Below are 20,488 nucleotides of genomic sequence, written 5' to 3' on the forward strand. Positions count from 1 at the left end.
CTCCTGAGGTGAGCTGTAATAACTTTCTGCGAAGAGCAAGGAAGACTTGGTAACTACCTGGTTCTTTCTTTGCTCCAGGAATAGTGCAACTACATGCTGTCCCTTCCCTTGGGCAGATGGTGATTTGGATGATAATCTTGCGTAAGTCCCTCCTGCTTAGCTTGTTCACACTGTAACTGGGAAGTATTTTCCATGTGCTTGTGCTGCGCTGATTTCTAAAGCTATGGAAAGAAGGGCTGTATCGAGGTGAGACGTTCAAATTTCATCTAAAAACTTAAAAATAGCACTGAGAAGATAAACCTGGAATAGCTCTCTCTGTCTACTGTGTACTTTGCTTAGCATTTCCTTTCACCCCGCAGCCCAGCCCATCACTCCCATGTGGTGTTACCGTCGCCATAGCATATGTTAGTTACTGGACCAGTGCCACCGGTTTCCAGTGAAGTCGTACATAGTTTTTGCATACATCCCTTCTGATAAAATTCTGCATGGTTTCTTTGCTGTGACTCAGTAAATTGAATCCTTCTTGTAGGAGAAAGATGAAAGAGTGCATGAGATAAACGACTAAAATATCTAAATCTTGTGATGTTCTGCAGGTACCTTGATTAAAAATACTTCAGACTTGGTGCTTTTGTTGTATGTGAGCCAAAATGGCAGGTACAAATCTTTATCACTGGGTAGATTTTTTAAGGTCACCTGTCATCTGAACACCAGCCACAAAAAATTAGCATCTTAAAAAACTACCATTAATTCTTTTCATATCCCTTTTAATCTTCATTTTACTCCTGGCCTTATACTGTGAGTTCATGCAAGGTGACAAACTGAGACCTTAAAAATGCACCGTTTCTCTGGCATTTCATGAACACCTCAAGTTTCATGAACTTTACCAGAGTCATGATCAAAAAGTTTTAAAAAAATCCCCAAAGTTCCTCATGTCCTTTGTATTCTTTGGAATTAAGCTATGTCAGGTATTTCTGCAAATGGACAGCACCCATTGCAATTCCACTGAACTAAGAGAAAACTTTGAGCTCTTTTTTTTTGCCCTGTCGCATTTTTTTTAACCCTGTGAAGAAACAACAACCGGTAGTAAATCACAAGAGAGGACAGTCAGTCTTATGTTCTGGAAAGATAATTGTGACAACAGTATAAAAAGCTCCCTTTTTTGGCACAGTAACTCAAATGCTTGAAGAGGACAGGTTGTAGCTGCCCCCAAGCTCAGTGAAAGACACTTCACTTTCTCAGGGGTACTTATTAACCTGTAGATTCAGCTCTCACATTGTATGTGAGAGAAGTGAAATAATTATGCAAATAAGTGAGGGAAAAGGAATTACCGATACTTTACCAGTGTACATGCAACACACAGCATACATCTTTCTCATTCATGAGAGAGCCTTTAATCCTGCTGAAACAAGGGAAAAATATAGGAACTTGCATTGCAGGTCAGTGTGCAGGGGGCCTGAAGATCTAATAGACTGAAAAATACTACCCGTGGCGTATCTTGACATAGAAACCCTGGAGCAAGCACACAGCACATGTATCGAGTTCCCTATTCTTCAGCTGATGGCTTTGATGTTTTATGACAGTTTTTAAGGCTGTTGAGGCAAAACAACCTCAGAATGTGCAAAACCATAGCAACTGCTGCAGGAGGATATATCTGGAGACAAATTGCTCTCATCTCTTCTAATTTTACTGCATTTCTTCCCCTCTAAGCAAACGACGGTTGTCCCTCCATGAGTGGGTTTTGTGTTGGGATAGGATTGGGTTGGAGTTTCAGCAGAGACTCGAGCCCAGCGATATGCAGGAGTAAGCACACATGCTGAAACCTGAAGTGATTTTGCTGGGATAAAGGAGTGCCACCCAGTGTCTGCTGATTATTTATTGGATTAAAAGGTCTGTGGGGGAGAAACTGCTGTTGCCCAGACTCTGCCGGGTGCTCCCCAGTGCTGTCGGCAGAAGGGCACGTGATAGTGATGCCTCCTTCTGGGCCCCCAGCGCTGGGCTGGTGGCCTATGTGGGGGCTACGGTGGTTTGTCTCTCTTGAACAAAAGCTGGAGCCAGATATAAGGGGTTTTTCTGACGAAAATTCTCTTGGAAACTGGTGTGTTTCCGTGGAAACTTTCGGTTTAGCAGAGCTGGCCGTTCTGAAGGAGAAAAATATCTGCTCTGACATTTCCCAACTACTTTAGCTGTAAGTGGTGCGAATGATGGTCTGTAAGTCATATTGTCAGTAGGTCTTGATGTATCAGATTCAATAAAATCACACACATTTCTTGCTTACTAACACCTTCAAAATATATATGGTCATGCCTCATTTTTGCTTGTTGAAGCAGGAAATATACAAAACAACTTCAAACTTCTCCTTGGGTAGAAAAAGTTAATTTCCAGCGCTTAAAAGAAAAATCTTTGTAACGAATATATGATCAGAAATCGTCAAATTAATTTTAACTTTTATCGTAAGACACTATTTTAGTTTACAGCCTGAGTACTACAGGATTTGGGAAATAAAGCAGTCCCACAAGGATCCAGACTGAAAGACCCATTCTTTTTGCTGCAAACAAGCTGCAAACGAGAATACTTCAGTCAAAACCAGCCAGGACCCGCACAAAGGGGATCAGCACTGAGCGGGTGCTGTCTAGCCCAGCTAGCCGCACGGTTACTTTACTACAGAGCCTCCGTCAAATTCCTGGAATTGATTAGTTGTTTAACTCCAAGGAAAATAGTCGTGTAGCTGAAGGGAATGGAGGCAATTTTTGGGTGGTATAACTTCTCCTGTGATCTTTCCTGGACACCGGTGTGCCCTTATGCTACGGATAGGAGAACTGCAGCTGAATTAGTCAATACAATGCCACCGCTCTCTGCCGTCTGAAAGCCTTTATTACCGAACAAGGAAAATCCCTACTGAAAGCGAGGCCGTGTTATCCATTTGTCCAGGTAAAATCTGCCCATGATTTTTCCACCTGCTGCGCAGGGTCCCGGATAGCAAAGCCAGGTAACAGCGGTCTCTTTCGGCTCCCCGTGCAGTGCCGGCCGCAGGGGCTGGCAGTTCCTACCCAAATCACAATTACTCTTTTTGAAACAGTCCCCGGCTTAATAAATGAGCGGGGTTTATTGTGCCCAAAACTGGGAGAAATCTGCCCAAAGACACCCCCCCCAACCCCTCATAGAAAAAGCTGCTTGTTAAATTTCCACCCCCCCGCCCCCCCGGCCCCGGGAGCTGCGAGCACCGCCACGCCCGCGGACCCCTCGCACCCCTCCTCTCTGCCGCGTCCCCATCGCCGCTCCCGCCCCCGGGGTCCCGCCGCGGCTGCGGGAGCGGGGCGGGCCGGGCTGCCGCCCGCCGGGGAAGGCCGCGGCTGAGGAGACACCTGGGTTTCCCTGGCAACAGGTAGGCGCCCGCCGCGGCGGCCGGGGGAGCCGGGGTTTCCCCGCTGCGCGCCCTGCCGCGCCGTTGGCGGGCCCCGGGAGCGCCTCGGGGGCGACCGGCAAGGGTCAGGCCGGGGGCCGGCCGCCACCTCCGCCGCGGAGCAGCCCCCGGGCCGGTCCCGCCGCCCCCTCACAGGAGGGAGCTGGGGGGGCCAGGCGAGGAGCGGCTCCCGCCCGCAGCGGGAAGGTAAGGGGGCCCTGCCCGTGCGGGGGCGGGGGGATGGAGGGGACCTGGGACATCGCTCGGGGTCAGGTACAGGGGCTTACCCCCGGCCATGGCATGCCTCACCTGCCCGTGGCCCGAGGACTCGCGGTTAGGGTGCAGCTCCTCAGCCGGGAGAAGGGCCCCGTTTTCCTGGGGCCGGGGCTCGCAGGCTTCCCCTCTTACTGCCCCCCACCTCTGCCACACCGCATTGACCGAGTGGGGCTTCTCCCCTCCCGGCCTCCGCCACCCCACTTAGCTTCGCCGCTGGCCTCCTCGTGCCTAGGCGGCTTTTTCCAGCAGGTGTGTGTGCCCGCTGCCTCCCACCACTGCCCAGCCACCCGACCCTGTGTGTGCCCCCAGAGCCTGCTTTGCTTTTGCATGGGCCTGGGCTCAGCGAGGCAGCGTCTCCCCTTCCGTCTGTATCAGCCGGCAAAGGCTTGCCTGCTTCCCACTTAATTTCCTTCTTGTTTACATCTATCCTCAGTGAAGGCTGGCAGGTCACTGGCTTCACTGGTGCCTTTTCCTCTCTCTGTCAACACGGGAGCGCTCAGCATCTGCCTGCCGGGATGCCCGGTCCACATGCTCCATCTTAGTGCCCTTCAGGCTCTTTGTCTGGTGTCCCGGGCATGTATATATGGATGCCTGCTGGCTAATCTCAGCTTCTTTTGCTGGGCAGACGCATCAGGTTGGGCACAGGTTTGCTGTAATGAGGCTATGTGGCTCCTGGATGGGAGCTGGCTCCTGCGTGGGCGGTGAGCTCATGTCTGTCTGCACGTGCCCCCGTAGACAGACATGCCCGCAGTCCAAAGCTCTGTTCCCTCAGCGGGTTGCGGGTCCCCTACCAGAGGAGATGCCTCGGTCACATCCCGGGATGCACAAGAGGAAATGGCCTCTCAGCGCCAGGCATCACCTCCGATGTTCACTGCTGGGTGAGGTCAGACGGAGATGGGCAGTACTGGAAGGCTTGCCATGTTGTGGCCAAGTAACTCCTTTCCTACTGCTTTATTTTCTTTCCCTGAATCTCAAACCTAAAGCACAGGGAAGAGCAGAAGAGAAGAATGGATGTCCTGGTACATATTTAAAAAAAAAAACCACCTTTACAAAAACTAAAAACATAAAAAAATCTTTAAGAAAAGTTCTTCAAAAAAATTATCCCCACTTAAAATTTGCCTATTTGTTTTGTAACAGGAATGGTTCAGTAGCGCTTGCTGCTGAAGTTAAATGTCAAACAGTCTTCCCATAAAACTTATCAGGAAAATGGGGCTGATTGGTGACCTCAGGCACTAATACAACAGTAGCAAATAGGCCACAGCATCACAGACAAAGATACAAATTGACCCTGAATGTCAATTAACAGAAGGCTTTCTCCACAATTTTTTATTGCACACGAGATCTCTGGGCTCTGCTGTGTCCCTGTGTTTCCTTTGTGTTGTGTTTGCAGAAAAAGAAAAGGAGCACAAAGCTCCCTTTATTTTATTAAAACCAGAAGTTGTTTATAATTCTGTGGCCAGTGTGATATTTCCTGATAATGTAAAAACTCAATTCAAAAAGGAAATAATGTGTTACCTTGCATTGTTCCCACAAATAACTTAGAGGGAGATAACTTGATAAAAACATTTCTATCACACCCTCTGGTTAGTTAAGTGTAGTTGTTATGTTTCCAAAAATAGATCTTCCCTGAGCATGCCTGAAATCTGCAACGTGGAGGTCAGTTCTGTGTCATGCGTAGCCTTGTCTGCCACAGCCTTTCTGCCTTAAAATTGTCACGGACTTCTCCTCTGTCTATTTCTTTAATTCACTCATAATTTTGCATCGCTCTACAAAGTAGATGCATGCTTGTAATCAGAGAGAGACAAGCTTGTAATCAGAAAGTAGCCAACAATAGTTGTTTGACGCCAGAAAAATAAAAAATGTTCAGATGTTTGAAATAAGGGGAATTATCACTTTTTATGGCTTCTGGCAAAACTCCATGACTAACTTCTTTAAGAAATGTATCTACTAAATAATAAATAATGAACCAATATCTCTTTAACCTCTCCACAGAATCACTTCTTTGTCTTATTTTTCAATGACTTACAATGTTTTGGCTTTCCCAGCATTATTGATACTAAATCAGCTTGCTGACTGTGGGGATGTCTTTGCAAAGAGAGTGGCCAGGAACTGCGCGAAGCCCGGGAGGAGCCTGCTGGGCCGGGAGCTGGCAGATCAGGGCCATTCCAGAAGGAGCGGGATGCTTTTCCTTGTGCTTAGCCTCAGGCGTAGACATGGCTTACTCCTTCCCTCAGTCAAAAAAAGGAACTTCAGAGGCTTAAACATACACTCGGATGGCTGCTAATGAGACTGTTCTGTCTCTTCATACATTTCAAAATCTACATGCCGTATTTCAGTCTCGGGCCTTCTGGGCGTTTGTGTCTAATTAGGCTGGAGGGCCTCCAGGTCGAGATTACCTATGCTGCTTGGTGCCCAATTTCTTTATATGACTTTGGCAATAAAGCCGATTACCGTGGGTTTATGTGCAAGCAAATTAGGGAGAGATGTAAGCATTCTTGTAAGCCCTATTCCTGCTTTCTTAGCACTGATTGAATTCCACCATCATCTGGTTCTTTCTACATGAAATGGCAAGTGTGCCGATTATAGCATATTTGTAACTAGGGGTACTCTGTAAGGTGCAAGGCTTTTAAATACCTTGTCTTCTCTTGCCTTTTGTTTTTTCAAGGGAGAAACAATACTGCTTCAAGAAAAGCTTCCCAGTTCCAGATTCAAATAATGAAAAGGAGGAAAGTACTCTGAGCTGAGCTATACAGAGCACAGCAACAAATGTTTTGGGTTTGTTTATGTTTTCATAACAGCTTAGAATAGAATGGAGAAAACACAATACATAGCACCTGAATTGGCGTCTAGCACTATGCAGTAATATTCCATTGGTTAGGACTCCTATTTATTACTACTTTAGGAAAAAAAAGTCCCTCTGCATTATCGGAGGAATATGGAAAGACTGCTATGGCTGTCTCCTCAGCCATCACTGAATAAATAAACCAGATCTTAATTCTCCAGATTGTTGTCCACTTTATGCGTGCTAGAGGCACTCTTAGGATGTTATCCCTGGTTTTGTCAAGCCAAAGCTTGAAGTGAAATCCCAATTCCAATTCCAGTGAACTAAATGACAAAATTTGCTGACCAATAGTTTCATCTTGGATGTCAGGAGAACTGGATACATGTTCAAAGGCAGCCACCACCTTAAATGAACCTTAAAAATATTTGGAAATATGTGTTAAAATGCAATTTGTGAAATGCTACGTAGCAGGGATGAAACCCAGATATTAAAGTACTCTTCTAAATGAATAAACCAATTTTTCAGAATGATAGCAAATATGTACAAATCTTCTGGTACTTGGCATCCTGCAGTCTTACATAACTGAATATAGATTTTAAGTGCCTAACTTCGGACACTGGTAGGTGAATGTTTTAGATTAATAACTGTAAAGATAATGCACTCCAGAAAGCACCAGATTCTTCACAGTTATAATTTTGGAATATTAGACTTACAGCTCAGAAATACTGTGTTTGAAAATAAAATTCTTCATGACCTCATTAGGAGGACCTAAGAATAACTGTCTCCTGACATCCAAACTCCTGTTTAAATATAAATCTTAGGGATCCTTACCTCAGGTCCCCCTGTGACAGCTCTACAGCAATGTTCTGATGCTGAGACGGTGGGGAACAGTGCACCATGAAAGTGTCTGTCTTCTGCCTGTCAGGCTCCCAGATTTTTGCTTGTGATTGTGCAGTTGATAGAGTCAGTTTTATTTCTTTGAAGAAAAAAGATTATAGTTGAAACACTGATACCTAATTCTTAGATTTAAATCATATGACATTAATTAAGCAGTTCTACATTTTAGAATGCTCTAAAAAAAATCAACACCTTGTGTTTACAGGACTTGGAGCCACAGTAAACTCATTACTCCTAACACTGCATATATTATGAAAAAGAAAAAAGGCTGCCTGAATGTCAAATAGTGACAAATGTGTACGACAGAAATACCGTGCAGCCACCCTTTTATAGACAACTTTTATATTAAAGGAATTTCTTTCCTTTATGAAGTGCTGAGACAGCTGGGACAGGCAATCACATCTGAAATGTCTCTGCTTTCATCTCTGGAATATCGAGGAGTAAGCAACGAGGGGGCATGGCTTGGTGGCAAGAGCAGCCAGAGAGGTTCGGTCCTGAATGCTCAGAAGTGGGCACATCTGTCTTGCTGCAGGTCCCCTGCCCTGTTCCCTACCTCCCCAAACCATGGTGAGGGGTAGCCTTGCAATGCCTTTGAAATCTGTGCCTAAACTTTGTGGCGTGAGCCACTATCTATTTAGGAATACAATAGCGCACTTTGATGTATCGTATGGTCATTCATTTTCATCGAAAGCAAAGTGACTGCTCAATAATAGAATGTGCCTTCAGAAGAAGCTGAGCTACTTTTCATGGGAAAACGAACACTTTAAAACCTCTTTTTCATCCCGTAACATTCCAGAGATCAAAGTAAATCTGCAAATGTTAACCTTGAAAAGGAAACTCTTTGATGCTTGGCCCTGAAGGAGGAAATGCAGGTGTTCTTGTGTCAGAGAGCAAACTTAGACCTCAGAAATGACAAACCTGAGTCCACCTGGTCTTTGCCAAAATAGTTTTATAGTGAAGGGCTTCAGAAATATTTTTAGGTAAATCACATACTTGTTTCCCAGTGTTTCAAATGTAAAGGAGAAGATAAATGACTTAATAAGTTAGGAGGGCAGTAGCCTCATTTATCAAAAAGATAAGAGGAACCCAGATGACAGAATTATCAATATTTTGCAGAGAAAAAAGCTTATGGTAGGATGAAGCACTGTACTGCAGTGTGTTACTGGCTTTGTCTTTCGGTCTCAGAGCACTAACCTGAACTCTGAAAAAACGTTTGGGGAAGAAATATTCTTAAAGACCCAGTCTGGACTCTGTGTGATGTTACAAATGAAATGCAAGTGGCATTCTGCGGGTCTTTTTGGTTCGTATAGAATTTGAGTAGGGCTCTGTGGCTTGGATAGTTCTACTTTTTTTCAGCACTTTCTGAAGTCATTGTAGCTGCATCTTGGCTGTCATGTTCTTCCTTTAATTGGAAGCTGGCCAAGGGGACGGTTGGCAAGCCTGTTTTTTGGAAGTCTGGACATTATCTTGCTGCTTTGGGGCCTCTGCAGTATTAATAAACCACAAATAAATTTCCTGGCATTTCTTTAACGACATTTTGGTTAAAGAACAATCAGTTTAAGCCTTCAGAGAATAGCTATTGCAGAAGAACAGAAAACACAGTCCACTGACATCTAGCAAATGACTCTTTCTTTGCTAAAGCAAAAAGGCTTGTTGGATCTTTGCACGGCAGAAAGAATAGTCCTGGGACATAGTATAAATAATAAACTACCACTACTAAATATAGCCCTTCCACTCTAGAGTCTTACGCATACTGGTTAAGAATCTCTTTTCCTCACTTGATCTGCGTATGATATTCATTGGATTTTGTGTCCTGATCTTGAATTTATGTTTTGGGATCTTATCTTGAAAATGCCGTTCAAGTTGCTATCCAATGTGTATCTCAGCTGGCCAGAGCCGAGAAAATATGCCTAGATTTAGCAGAGACCTACTTAACTTTCCTTGGACAGGGGGCCGCAGGCAGAATTGCTCAGCTGTGTATGTGGAGGACCATTAAAAAGCATGTTCTGTAGAAACCCGCTGTGTAGGGATGCTGCAGGGTAAGCCAGGAGTCCATCTGGTCCGTGCTGCCACTCTTTGAGGAGCTGAGTGGCGTGGCCAGCAAGAAGACCCCATCTGTGCCATGAGCCTTTGGTCAGCAGCTTCTTGCAGGTGAATTTTTCAACAGCAGAGAAGGGGACTCTGGGGGATGCATGTAAGGATTTTCCTTGACGGTGTTGTTCTGTGTTGAGTGTCGTGGTAGCTGTAGTCAGCCACACCACAGCTTTTCCTCTCCTACAGTGTATCTCTGTGTGACATGCAAATCACTAATGAGTAGCTAATTAGGCATAAGTGATCATGATTTTACTCTGTTTTCCTGTAATAAATATATTCAAGTCCCTATCCTCACTGGTTTATGAAAATGACCAATTTTGTAGTGCTGAAAACAAGTTTCAAGACAAAAAAAATTGTAAAACTTTTTCTTTCTGTCTAAGAATGTTAAACTTGATGACCAAAAAGACAAAGAAAACTCGATGAAGAAAAGTTATTACTATGGAAATCCCCAAGTGAGAAGGTAGGGGTGTGAAGGTTTTATAAAATAAAAGCTAAGGACCTCAGGAAATTGATAAAGGTACACAAAAGTCTCAATGGTGAATAGAATTATGGATGAAATATGTTTTTCTTGCCTTTTTTTTATTTTAAAGGAACACAGTAAGAACAAAAGTAGTCTGAACAAAAGAATGGGCCATTGCTGGATGAAAAATGTCCATTAGAATTAGAAGGAAGTATTCATTGAATTCCTTCTCTTCTTCACGTGTCAGTGAAGGACAGGCTGCTGCACCTCTGCTGATGGTAATCATGTAGTGTCTAACACCCTCCTCCACCTTTGCTGTGCTGCTGTGCTACTGTGTGAACTACTGTTGTGCTACTGTGTGAACTGTTACTATTAGGCTTATTTAAACATCTGGACCTGACAGCTAATACCCAGAAGTTTTTAAGGAATTCACTGGAGAGTTCTGTGGGTTATGAAGCTTGAATTTTTCAATATGCTTTGGAACACAGAGAAATTACGGAGAACTTGGGAATTTGTCACCAATGCTTTAAAAAGGAATCCTCTGGATAATTGCAAGCCTATCAATTTGGCTCTGGACCTGGAAAAAGTAAAAGAAATTCTCCTACTGGATGACATTTAAACTTCCTATCATTCTTTAAGACTAGTCACCCGTGATTTTTGGAAAACAGATTTTATCAAACTGACTCTTTATTCCTTTCTTTATTTTCTTATTTGAGAGATAACAAATACAGTTTGATCAATGCCATTGTGTTGAAGTAATATATAATATGCTTCTGTGAGGCATGATTTTTTGATGAAGTAACTAAACTGAAATGAAATCAATGCGAAGCTTCTTAAGTGGGCTAAAAGCTGGCAGACAGGCTATGAAACATGGCTGTAAATGGGAAATCCTCACTGAGTATGTGCCTTTCTGTTGGATCCTATAAGAACTGGTTATTATCAGTAACTATTTAGCACTTTTATTGATGACCTAGATGGTAACTCTATCAGTTTTCCACAGGACTAAGGGAAATTTAAGAAAGAGTATAGCTGTCTGATGCAAAAAGATCTGTCAGTAAAGTGGGTACAAGCTGTAGTGTGTCATGAATGAGGTTTTAGTGAGCTAGTGTGGCTGTTGGACACATGCTTGGCAGTACTGAGTAAGGGTAGAGAAATATTTTGCATACGCAAATCGTGTTCCTACAGATAAACATGATTTTAGGAAGGAGAAAGGGGGTTCGGTAATGTCATGACAATAACAGACTAGGAAAAATTGAACTCCAAGGTCACTATCTACTGGATTTACCAAAGAGGTAAATCAGTGTAAATTCAGTGTAGCCAGCAAAGGCGTAACAAAATGTGGTTTCTGGAAAGCGAAAGTGGACCCAAGCAAGATTTGCCTTTGCAACAGTCAGGTAAACTGACCATTGGAATATTAATATCAGTACCAACATTATTTAAAAAGAAATTCTAGTTTAAAAAGGCCGTGATTCTGGAAAGTCTTGTGCTTTTCAGATCTGAACTCTGAGAGGGCTCCTGTCACATAAGACATATTACCTAAATTCAGTCTTTTTTTGTGCTTAATCCAGATATTTATATATATCCAAGAGAAGCATGGCTCTCTCTCTCCAAGGGCTTAATCGTTTAGAGAACTTTGAAGCTGTATTCAGGCCTCTGAACATGGATGAAACTTAATTTAGTCTCTTGTTCCGCTCAGAATTTATAAGCAAGAATTGGCTTTATGTTAAAGTTTTTATTGTGAGGAATGGAAGCAGGGAAAGTCCTGTGTGTATTTTAGAACCTGGCAAATGTCTGCACGCCACGCTCCTCTCTCCTGTTGCTCTCTTACCCTGTTGCTTGAGACTTCCTAAGTTACCAGGACAAAGAGAATGGGAATTTGACTTACGTATTGCTTCTGTTCTCTGATGCAGCTGGTTTTGGCCTGTAACTAGAGCAGCTGAACGTAGTGCTCAACTTGGGCAACTTTTCTGAACTGGCCAAATGCAGTAAGGGGCTAAGATGAAATTTTTACTTTGAGCTGGATGAAATTCTGGACTGCTCTTGATAGAGGTTTCACCAAAACCCTGGTAGAGAGTTTGCCTGTGACTGTGTTTATATTATTGCCCCTTGAGAGGATTTTGTGGCTCTCTGCAGGGCGGTGATTGCTTGAGATTATACTGAAATTTCTTAATGTTTAAGTGGTGTGTGACAGAAAGCAAAAGCAACTTCTGTATTACAGCTTAGACATCTTGGTTAGCCCGAGGGATCTCAGATGTACAGAGACAGGTTCTGCTCTGCTCCATGTTCTCAAGAATCAGTAAAATTTAGAAATTTGATCTTTAGAAAGTCCATCGTGTTTAAGTACAGCCCTGATTATCTGTCCATTTTCTGCTTATGCTGTTCACTACTGACAGGGCTCTGGAAATAATGCATGAAAAAGTCTTGCATCTGGAATAGTTAATGTTCACCTGCAGGTTTTTCACCTTTTTGCTAATTAAAACACAGCAATGAAAAATGCTATTCAGTTGAATCAGGGTATTTCATATAAAATTAGTAAAGTTAGTAATTATACGTACCTTGTCTCTATCACTTTTGTCCACTGGAAAAATTTCTCCTTCCATCCTACTAGAATTGAAAATAATGAAGCTGGCTTGCTTTGCAGAGGACTTTGAAATGACATGCCCAGATCACCTAGAAACAGAGCCAGGACTAGTATCTGTGAATCCCAAGCTGCTTTTGTATCCGGTGGACCATGCTGATGACACCACTAAATACAGAATTTGGGAAGTACCCAAGTGCAAATGCATAACCAAATTCCAGGTCTTGCTTTAGGAATATACTAAGAATGTTTTTTAAAACTGTGATGATAAGCTCTTTTTCAAATAGAATTTTTTTTTGTTTATAAAACTATAAACAGAAAATGTGACCCTCCATGCTTGTTCTCAAGAACAAATTTACATTTTTTTCCTATGACCATAAAAATACTTGCATTTTTTTTCCTATTCCAGTTACTGCCTTGAAACCTTACCCTTTGTTCATGTTCAATTCCTGTCTTCAGTTTATCTGTGATAGCAGCCTACAGCATGCATAGTCTATATTCTCTAGCAGTTGCAGCAACTCTTATACGTAGGAGCTGTTTGTGACATTAGTAGAAGTATCTCTTTCTCCTCTTTGAAGTCGTGCCTTAAAATGATCCTTTCTCTGCAATTTTTGGCACCGATTGAATTTCTTGTAAGAGCTGATCATTTCCCGGCAGGCTTAAAAAGAACATCCAGTTGCTTTCTTTTGCCCCCTCCCCCCCAATTTGTGCTGAGCTGCGCCCTCCTGTTTTAGGGTTGGATTGGAGGTGCCTCTGATAAAGGGCTGTCTATTGTTCAAATGGGACTTAGTGTAATGATCTCTTAGTCTTGTGTCCAGGTCTTTTAAGTGTTACAGTCTACAAATTACCATCCTTATCTCTTTTTGTCTTGCTCTGTCTTGCCGAAAGAATGAACCGTGGCTGTCTCAGCTGTAGCCGGGACTATCAGTTTCCTCACTGAGAAGACAAGAGGGTTCCTGCTGTACATGTCCATATTCCAGTGACCTGCCTGACGGTAGACATTGCAAACTCATCTGAGAGAACTTCTGTTCACCTGTCTGACATGTCTGCTCTGAAGATTCTGGTTATTAAAGCATCTGTATGAAAGATACTGGCTTAGGTTAGCCTTGTGTTTGTTTGCTGAGGTTTGTAAATCTAGTTGTTGAATCAGTTTGATCTCCACAATCACTGCTATCTTTCCAAAGACAGAAGTAGTATTCAATGACTATTTACCATTAACTGTTCTGTTAAATATTATCCCATTTCATTAACACCAAGCTTAATTAGAACCCCAGAAAGGACAGTCTAATCTTTGTTTGAATAACTGCACCAACCTGCCACAATGTAAATCAGGTTTTAGCAGGGTAATTCAACAACCTTGCCTTGTTAGTTAAATGATTAAACATCTGCTGTGTTGAAGAGAGAAACACGTTTCGTCTTACACTTGCAGCTCATCCAATAGCTAGAAAGTGAAGCTGTTGACTATCAGTGACTAATAGCTTGGAGTCCTGTTTTTGTGGCACACTACAGTTGGCAAGAGTCTGTCTGCTTCAAGGTTCCAGGGAAAAGTGTGATACTTTCTGGGGGGAAAAAAAAAAAAAGCCAAAATAATTCTGTCTTTCACTTATTACTCTGAATTGTATGCGCACAGAAATGCACCCAATATAAACTTAGAAATATTATTTTATGTTTAAACTTAGAAGTTAAAAACAACATGAGATTTATTTTAAAGCTTACAACCAATACTGTGAAAAACACAAAACTGATCAGAGTTATCATCTGTTTTGTTAAATGCTGATCAAACCCAAGAAAGGCTTGTATTTTTTTAATGTCAGAACAGGAGCATACCATGTAATCTGCACTGTGTGGTGCTGCAGTAACTAAATTGTACCAGTAATGTACATCATTCCCATGCAGTGGTGTAAACTCTGCTGGCTTCCCCTACTGGTGCACTCCTTTTCCCCTGCCCCTGCATGCAGCAGAGGGGTAGGAGTTTTGGAGAAGCTGGCTGGCTGTCCCTGGCTGGCAGCCCCATCTGCTTGCAGTGTGCCTGCTGCAGATTTGACTGCTGAATGACCAGCCTCGATGGAAAAGAAATATATGCCAATGGCACGGACATACGTGCCAAGAGAGAAGTACTAATTAGGAGCTTTCTGCTTGCAGTCTAGCACCCAACCATAGCTGCATGAGTATTTTGTATGACCAGTAGCTATTTATGGATGACTCCTGAACACAAGCACCGGAAGGATTAGCAAGTTGTACAGCACGTGATACTTTGCCCTTTCCACAAACATCAGGGTCACAGCACTAAAGAATTGCAATGAGGTCATAAAAATATTCTTTTTTTCCAAGCTTTAAAGATCAGCACTATTTGTCATGGAGCAAAATGGCTTGGAAGTTGAACTTCTTGTTCCCACAATTGTATTTAAGAAGTGCTCATGAATCTTGACAGACTTATGAGTGATTGTAAGCAGCTGAATGAAAACAATAGGCCCGCGATAGCCACGGGACATGGGTGGGCCCCACCATCAGTGTATCTGCACTGATGAAGTCTTGTGTGGCAGGTAGGCTACGTCAGGGCATAGCCCCGGGAGCTCAGGCAGTCACACTGCAACACATTTGAGCTTCAGTTCCAGCTATTCCTCAGCTGCTCAAACACTCTGTCTGAAGAAATGTGTTAAATAAAGTGCATTTTGCGTGCTTTTTGTAAAGAGGCTGAACTGTGTCTTCCCATAATGCAAATTCACATCTAAGAACACGCTGGCTGTCATAGCTTTAACCCCAACCCGCTCTCTTAGCTGGGGGAGGCATATGTTGCCAGCTCAAGGCTGGCTCAGAGAGAGGTAAATACAGATGGGTCCATGTGTATGTGTGTTCATATATATGTTTATAGCTAAATGTTGTATTAACATGAATATAATTAACTGAGGAAAAGATAATTCCTGGAGGAGTTGTCTAAGACTGAAAGTCTTACGTGGCCAAGGGCAGAAAAGCTTACAAAGGGGTGAATTTTCTTGATGCGTAGACCTTACTTCTTAAAAGATGAAGAGAAGATACAGAAGGGGGGAAGCAGGATATAAAAAAGCAAAGTGGTGAGTTTGTTGATTGTGGTAATTGAGGATAGACTGATAATGGGGAGAAGCTGCTTGTAATTTACTGCCCACTTACAAATTACAGAGGGAAAGAAATAGCTATTCTGCAAAACCTGATATGACAGAGGCCCTTTTCCATCTGTAACTAACTAAAAATCTACTGCTGTGTTGTAATGCCATGTAACTGAATCAGAATCAGTAAAACACTTTGCTTCTTTCTTTTAAATGCGATTGCCTTTGGGTAGAAAATGTTTCCTAATGTCTGCTAAACTCTTTAAGTGGTGTTTCTGTGAGTATATGAAGATCTATTCTGCACAAAGGAATACTGTAGTCTGAAATCTGTATTTTGGAATCATGTTGTCAGATAAATTTCTTTATAAGACATGACAAGCTAAATAGTTAATTGCATTGAAAAGGCTTTAAGTTTAAAGATTATTATAATATTAAATTACATATGTATAATTTTAAAGGAAATAGAGTATTGATCTGTAGAACATTGAGAAGATATTAGTTCTGTAAAAAAACATTTCTGGAAATATATTACTTATGGCTAAAGGGCTCTTTATATACAAAATTTTTCATATCCCATGTATATTAAATGCAGTGTACTCTGTCTATAAAGATCTTTTGCAGCTTACTGTTTGATCTGAACACCATGTAATGAAGAGTTCTGCTTGTGATGAAATTTTGTGTAATTGAAAGCCCAAATGAAGAAGATGTCTAGTAGGAAAGGAATAAAATGCACAAGCTATAAATAAATGGACACTCTGAAGTTAGTATATGAGGTGCTTTTTATTTCTACAACCTGGAGTGCTAATTTCAAAGAAGAAACTACAAAAGATGGAAAGAAATTGCAACCACTGCCACACTCAAAAGGTCTGTGTGACAGAAGGCAGGTGAAAGAAAAAATGAGATCACAAAAGATATTTTTGCAAGAAAAAAGAGGCTCTTACCAGACTACAAATAAAATCAAAATGTAGTGAAGAATTAGAAACTAGGTACTTTAAACAGTGGAGGGAATTCCGTAGTCCAACAGTACTACACAGGTGAGAAGGTTGTATCCCACTTATTGCATTTTAATTTCTGTATCAGTCGAGGTATGTCATTTTCAGAAAAAGAGATGTGATCTGATTATCTGGTAATTCAGACAACCCATTATGATGTTTAATTTGCAAATGTTCATGACCTAGAACATTTCACTAAGCAGCTGATAGCGTGAGGAAGAGTTAAAGCTGTTGGTTCAGCCTCCTGCTGTGCAGGGAGTGTGTTGGTAGAAGTAGCTGCAAAAGAGCAAGACAGATCTGCAAGTCGGGCTCCTGCTACATCGGCTTGGAATGAAATCGATACGTGGATGAGACGGGATTTTCGTCCTCCGTGTTCTTCAAGGAGATACACACATGGCAAGGATTTGATGGGTGGAGTTATTAGGCTGTATCTGAGCGGTGCTGTGCAGGGACGTAATACTTTGTATCCTCAAGTCTCCGGGGATAACTACAAGACAACAGGATTAACTATCAGAATGGATTCGCTCTGTAGACAGAAACTCTTGTCTACATGATTGGAATAGATAATTGATGGAAGAACAGATAGTGCAGACTTCTGGAGCAGACTGGTTTTGCACTTTTCTTTTTCTCATTACAGCCTTTGTCATGAAAATGGATATACTTTATGCCATTTTCTGTTCTCCTTACAGTCATTACACTGGAAATGTTATCACTTTTGATTTTTCCAATTTTTACATTCCTAAGGCCTGATATAATTATTTTCTCATAATGTATTCTCTGTTTCAGTGTCTTTATAAAAAAATTAGCATTGGTGGAGTTTGGTATAAAATTATATTCTTCTCTGACAAGCTAAAGATGGCATTGTTTAAAGGAACAATTAATTATCTTAGGAAGCCATTTTCATTAAGACCTAGTTTTAATAGCTGGTTAAGCATAAGAAAAAGTGGCGATGAGGACTTTCCGTAGACGCTAAGAAGGGAAGGTGCTATATTGCTCTAGTCTGACTTTCAGTGTGAAAGAGATCCAGGGATTCTTGCATCTGACCCTCTGTATTGCTAGAAAGTCATCTAGCTTTGATCTGCCAGTGGCAAATGATGGAGGATCTAATACAAGCTTTTGGAGAGCAATCCGATGACTACTTACTCTGGTGAAAACCAATGAAACTGAAAATAACTGGAATAACTTTCTATTTGTGGGATGAATTGTCTGTCATGGGCATGCAACCTTAAAAAAATCTTTTTAAAAGTATAAATCTTTAGAAAGGGATACTAGCTTCGAAGAAGAATTGATCAACAGATATCCTTTGGCTTCTGCTGTACTGGACTTCTGATTTCATAAGCTCCTACTGTTCAAACCATATGCCTTATTTCTAGACTGAAACTATCTAGTTTTATTTCTATATTCTGCATTTTTTACAATATTTTTGTCTTTTATATTATTCAACATCAAAATAATGAGCAGAGATGTCTATTTTTGGTGTCTGCATGGTTTGTAGGAAGCACAGATTTGGTTCAATTGGGTCACTCAGCACCTTCAGTTCCCACCCCATTCAGGGTTGGAGGGATTAAAACCCACACAGAATTCTTAATTACCTGTAATTAAGTATCCCACTGATTAGATGTTGCTGAGTTATAGAATATCTACATATAATATATCTCCCATTCTTATCATAAGGTTTTCTGGACAGAATGCGTTCTCACCTATGGTGATGTTACTTTTCTACTTCGGTCTTCTAACAAACTGGCTTATATTTTCGTTTTTGTGCCCATTAAAAACAAGCCTTAAAATGGCTTAAAATGGGCTGCGCCCTTTTGGAGATAATCAGAGTTTGTTTCAATGGTTTTTAAAAGCAAACCCGAGGAGAAATACCAATAATCTAAATAGAGGATCCTGAGCAGAGCAAGCCACTGCAGTGCAGAACATAATTCATAGAAAGCATTTGACAGTAGAATTTTTGATGATTCATTCTCCTGACTCAGATGGCAGAGAGAACCAGGCATGGGAGCAGTGTATTTCTGCAATAAAAGAATGAGAGATGCAAGGGCAGACTTGTTGTGATGACCCTGGAAATGATAGGAGGTTATTCTGGTGTCTGTTCTGGGCCAGGTCGTGATGGGTGAGGGAGAGGGAGGGAGAGAACAATCAGTAAATGCATGAATACAATATAAATTAGTGAAGGATGTGGGGAAAATGCCTAACCAAGCTGATGACTTTTTTAATAAGTTTGGCTGGTAAAGATAATTTCAATTGCTGTAGGGCATGCAGTATTGTGTGACATCCTAATTTTTTTCATAAATTGTTCTGTGAGGTGGGGGCAGTTCTGCACAAGATTGTTTTCATAGTGTTGTGTCTTGTATGTGCATTACCCTGTGACTAACTAGCAATGAGGTCTGCCTGAAGCTTTACGCGCTGCTGAGCCGCAATAAAATCTCTCTGCCCCGTGAGCACTCCAGTATCTGACATTGTGGTTGTTTTAATGGGATTATTTTTTCTTGTAGGTTAAACTACCTTCAAAAGAGTTGCCATGCAGTGCAATCTTCCCAGGGAGGCCCCTATTTGGGAGTTTTTCTACTTGAATCGGGGCGGGAGGGAAAACCAAGTGCACTGTTGCCTGCGATTTGCAAATCTCACACCACATGTGGTCCAGCCAGATGTGCCTGACAGCCCTCGGCACACGACAAGTATATACCTAGTGACATGCTGAGTCGGAGACTGTAAGTATCCCAGAAACAGAAGGATCCCTTTTGCAGGGCAGTTGTGGCTACATTTTTAATCGGGTCAGAAGCCTTTTCCCCGTCTGCTGCTGAGGAGACCTTCAGTAAGGGTGGCCAGGTGTGGAATGTACAAGTTGCTGTGGTAGCGGTGCTCAGGGCCTGGGCAAGAAATGGTCAGAGGTGCTATGTGAGACATTTTCCACTGAGCCCCAGCTTTCTCCCACTCTTGGTCCTGCCATGAATATACAGTGGTTCCTCTGTGTGCCTGGCTGTGGTCGGGGACGCCTGCAGATTGACTGTGCTGTGGGTACGCACAAGCTCTGGCCAAGCAACTTGGTGACACGGTGGCAGGTGTCCTGCCCTGCCACTGGAAGCAGATGTGCAAAGTACTGATGTTTTTGCTGGCTACTGCCTCTTTGTGCTGGCCTTCAGAGGATGGTTTGGGTTTATTTTTGAACCAATGAAGCATAGGAAGGTCCTTGAAACCCAGGGAGAGTGAGGGGAGATGGGGTGATACAGGTTCCTCCCCATCTTTAATTTTGTTGCTTTCACTGCTGCCTCTATGTGTTTATGCACACTAACTTCATAAATGCATGGCAGTCTGTAAACTTTTCATTGTCTTTCCTTCAAAGTTGGCTTATCCTGTCCGGGGAGTCTTCCGCAAGACTATATGAGTCACAAAAAGTAGCAATATGCTAAGTTAAATACAGTAAATGATTTATCTCCTCTCCCTCTGGTTTGTGTTTTGAAATGTACGCTGCGCGGTTTGATAGCTTCCTACCACTGCTGCCAGGCCACCTGTCCCACACCGCGTCCAAGTCTTTGTCTCCAAAAATACCACTGCAGCTCAGACAAACAGCTTGGCAGCCATGCCAGGGAAGACCTTTAAAATGACGATCTCGTATCGCCACAATGGGAGAGAAAGATACGTTACACATCTGACCCAACACTTCAGAACTACAGAGCTGGAAATACCACGCCATGTCTAAAACGCATGTAGTGAGTTGATCAGCCTCTGGAAACAGGCATCGTCTGGCTTCACAATAGTTAACGTAATACTACTGCTTTCTGTGATATAGTCTGTTTTTTTGTCTTTTTTTTTTTTAATCAATCAGTGACTCAAGCTATTGGTATTGGTAAATTAGGCTTTTATCCCTTGCCACAAACGCAGTGCTTTTTCTCTGCTTACTCTTTTTTTTTTGCCTGTTAGTG

General features: G+C 42.3%; 1 long non-coding RNA gene across 1 annotated transcript in view; it reads left to right on the forward strand.

Moving 5' to 3' along the window:
• Positions 1–3,485: 3,485 nt before the first annotated feature.
• The window catches only part of LOC143169093 (uncharacterized), a 50,423-nt gene continuing 33,420 nt past the window's right edge, over positions 3,486–20,488 (forward strand). The window contains exon 1 of the long non-coding RNA XR_012996853.1: positions 3,486–3,607. This is a non-coding gene — a long non-coding RNA (uncharacterized LOC143169093). The remainder of the gene's footprint in view (positions 3,608–20,488) is intronic.

This window comes from Aptenodytes patagonicus, chromosome 1, assembly GCF_965638725.1.
Source record: "Aptenodytes patagonicus chromosome 1, bAptPat1.pri.cur, whole genome shotgun sequence".
NCBI classification, from domain to species: domain Eukaryota; kingdom Metazoa; phylum Chordata; class Aves; order Sphenisciformes; family Spheniscidae; genus Aptenodytes; species Aptenodytes patagonicus.